Here is a 4,099-nt window from a genome sequence, read left to right on the forward strand (position 1 = left end):
GCCCTGCCCTCCATGCATCTCTAGAGGCTCTGACACTGAGTCCTGTGCTATGGCAAGAGAACAGGGAATAAAGTTGACCTTGTGGAGCTGTGTCACCAAGCCTGGTGTCTCAATTTTTCTGCTGATTTCCTTGCATAAGTTTTCTGCAGGGTTACAGGGAGGCCAGACTGAGTGACTGATGAAGGATTGGAGAGGAAAAAAGCAGAAAGTCATAGTAGAATTCCAAATCACTGAATGACCCCAGATTAGTGAGACCTAAGATCTGTCTGTCAGCACAGAGAAAGAACAAGGCTGGGCTTCTCTGAGGGAGCTGGGACAGTCTGTGTTTCAAGCTCTCATGGGTGCGAGCACTGAGACTTTATCAAGACACTTCAATGCTTTACACTGTTTTGAACATTTAGAAAGGTCCCTGTTCTCTAAAGAGCAGGCTTCAAATTCCAAGTGAGAATCTGCCTTTCAGACCATCTTGAACATTTCCTGACAGAAGGACAGTTGGTGCCCAAGGGAAATGTGCACGAGGGCCAAGAGTGACTCAGTGTTCCCTTTGCTTCCCAGATCCCATCTGATGGATCTCCCCAGGAGGGCTGCCCTGTGTGGCAGGAGGAGACAGAGGGAGGGCCTGTGACCATCAGGCAGGTGAAATCCCTCTGCCAATAGCCATATATTATAGATCTGTATAGTTGTACTTATCTATATGGTTGTATTTCTAGATTTATATAGGTGTATTTGTATGTCTATATTGTTATGTCTATCTATTTATACAGATGTGTTAATAGATCTGTATAGTTTAATTTATATATAGTTGTAGATGTATATAATTACATTTTTATATGTGAAGTTATAGATGTGCCTAGATGCGGTGATATACATGTGCAGTTACATTTGCATATATATAGTTAAGTTTATAAATAGGCATAGATGTATTTATATATAGGGGTTTAGTTTAGTATCAATCTTTACTAAAGATTGATATATGTATATATACAGGCCTTTTCTTTGCCTCTTTCCCTCCACGGATCCTTCTTAATCTCTTGTTTTTCCCCTGTGTCCTCTGTCCCCTGTTCCTGTGCTGGTCCGAGCTGGGGCCGGGCCGGGCGGAGCAGCAGTTCCAGCCCCGGGTGTCCCTGGAGCGGTGGCAGCTGCCGCTGGCCCCAGGCAGAGTCCCCTGAGGAGCTGCTGAGGGACGGTGAGACTGAGGGGCTGAGGGGCTGAGGGGGCGCTGGCACTGAAGGGACGGTGACCTTGAGGTGCTGCTGGGGCTGAGGGTGTGGGGCAGCTGAGGGCGATGGTGGCACTGAGGGGACAGGGAAGAGGCACAGGCTGAGGGAGGTGGTGGCTCTAAGGGGACGGGATGGGTGAGAAGGGTCTGAGGGGGTGAGAGGACCCGGGGTCTGAAGAAACTGAAGGGGACTCGGGGTTTGCCAAGAGCATGGTGGGGCTGAGGGGATGGAGGGGCCAGCAGGGAGCACAGAGGGGCCTGGGACTGCAGCTCTGCCAGGCATGGAACCAATTCCTGAGCCTGTGATTTTGCCTCAGCTGCACTGAAGACCCTGAAGACAGCAGGAGGACAGACCTGCCAGGAGGACAGGAGCCGGCAGGGAGAAGCCAAAGGCCCCGAGCAGGAGCAGGAGCAGGAGCTGCTGCTGGCACAGAGGCTGGTGAGGCCCCAGGGCCGGTGGGGCAGGGTGGGGTGAGGGTGCCGTGGGCTGTGGCCGTGGGCAGTGCCCGGCACAGGGGCAGGAGCGGCCCTGCCCGTGCTGGGGCTGCTCGGCGCAGCTGCCCCGGCCGGCACAGGGGCTGTCCTGGGGCAAGGCAGCTGTGCCGGCAGGGCCCGGGAGCTGTGCCGGCTGTGCCGGGGCTGCGGGACAGTCCCGCCGCGCTGCGCTCGCCACACCCTGGCCCCTCGGCCTGCTTTTCCTTTCCTGCCCTCTTGGGGAGGTGCTGAGATTTTCTCTTCCCTGATGGAAGTGCAGGTGCTGCCAAGGGAAAGGCCCTGCTCCTGACTCAGTGTTCTCTTTGCTTCCCAGATGTCCCATCTGCTGTCCCTGTCCAGGAGAGCTGCTCTGCACGGGACGAAGAGACCGAGGGAGAGGATTTGAAGATGGGGATTCTGCAATCCAGTTTTCTATTTTGAGTTCTGTTTAAAGATACATGAACTTTCACATAGAGAGGGATAATTATATGGATAGTTTCTTATGTGGTTTGCTATTTGTATAGAAATATTTCCATATTTCTGTTGTATTTTTAGATGTGCTATGTATATATGTATATATATACATATACGTGTGTACTTCCATATATGTGTATATATATATATCTAATAATGTCACTTGTGTAAATACATGTATATGTTGTTATATCTGACTTTAGTTCTATATCCTGGGTTTTCATTTGTGTAGATAACCTGTTTGTATTGATGCAGTTATCTGTATATGACTTTTAAATGGGTGTATTTGTAGTTTCATATATATATATTCTATATTTATTTTTTTCTTTGCATATTGATCTATTTATATGTATATGTATTTACATTTATGTGGAGATGTATAGCTGTATATTTGCATTGATGTAGTTGCATGGATATTAATATTGGTACAGTGCTATTTGTATATTGATGGGTTTGGTTTATGTATCTATTTACATATAGTATGTAATATGTAATGTTTAATCTATATGTGGACCAGTAGATTGTTATAGTTTTATATATATTTATATATATGTGCATACATATGTATATAGTTTTAAATAAACATGTATGGAGTAGTATAGTTGTATAACATTAACTGCTGAGTTCTTAGTGTAGGGCTATTTAGAGAGGGAATGCATATTTTCGTGTTTCTACATGGGCTATAAGCTTGTATGTAATAAATTAAGTTGTTAAACACCTAAGTGATCTTTGTGTATAGTGAGTTGTTGTAGAGTTGGCAATAAATTAAGGTTTTATTAACTGAAGTTGATATTTGTATATTTTTGCCTAGCATTGGTTTAGAAATGTAATAAATCCCTTTTTCTAACATTCACTGAGATCTGTATAGTTCTGTATTGTCAGCATGGGTGTAGCAATTTTTAATAAATGACATTTTTCAACTGAAATTGGTTCTTGTGTATTTGTCAATCAGCAGTGCAGCTGTAACAATCTGCATGAAATGGCATTTGCCAGCTGAGATGGGTGTTGTGTGATTTGTGCTATCCAAAGCAATGAGCAGGTGTAAAGGTGATGATGCTGGGGGATTTTGGCCATGAAAATCTCCAGCCATGCCCAGCACATGCCCTGTGTGCACTCAGGCTGGGCAAGGAAAGCGCAGATCTGGGATGGCAGCAGAGCCACACATTTCCTAAGAACTCCCTGCAAAGCCTGCTGAGAAAACTCTGGGACTCCACTGAGTGTAGAACTGCTCTGTGGATTTTCAGATCATTCTATTGATGTTTGGTTCTTTATATACAAGCGTATATAAATATAAATATAAATATAAATATAAATATAAATATAAATATAAATATAAATATAAATATAAATATAAATATAAATATAAATATAAATAATATATATATAAATTTGTGGGCAGTACTTATGAGATGGAACATACTTGATTGTGGAAACTGAAATGGATTTTTCTGTCTTTATCTGTAGAGTCAGCAGAGTTGTACCATTCTGTAACCATCTTTGACTTGAAATTGGTCATTGTATAGAAGCATCACAGTTGTAACAGTCTGTAATGAATTTCCCTTTGAAACTGCAATTGGCTTTGGGGCCCTTCTCATTTCCATGATGAGTGACCACATCAATGTTTTCCCAATATCTTCAGTGATCATTAAGCATTGGTGAGTGTATGACAGGCTGTGGCACCCAATTCCTCACAGGTCTGTCAATCTGTGGGTAATAGAACCTGACTGAGGTTATTTGTTTATGAGTTGTGGTCCATCTCTAGAACTCCCTCAGGCAGCACTCTGGCTGGGGAGAGGAAAAAATGTAATGGGATTATGACATTTATTCTCTTTTCACACATATTAGCACTAAGATGCAGCCTCAGCTTAGTAAGGAAAATGATAGATTTTCTTTAGTGTGGAATATACTGGTGTAAGAATAGCCACAAACTAA

This window comes from Erithacus rubecula, assembly GCF_903797595.1.
Source record: "Erithacus rubecula genome assembly, contig: scaffold_1159_arrow_ctg1, whole genome shotgun sequence".
Taxonomy (NCBI): Eukaryota; Metazoa; Chordata; class Aves; order Passeriformes; family Muscicapidae; genus Erithacus; species Erithacus rubecula.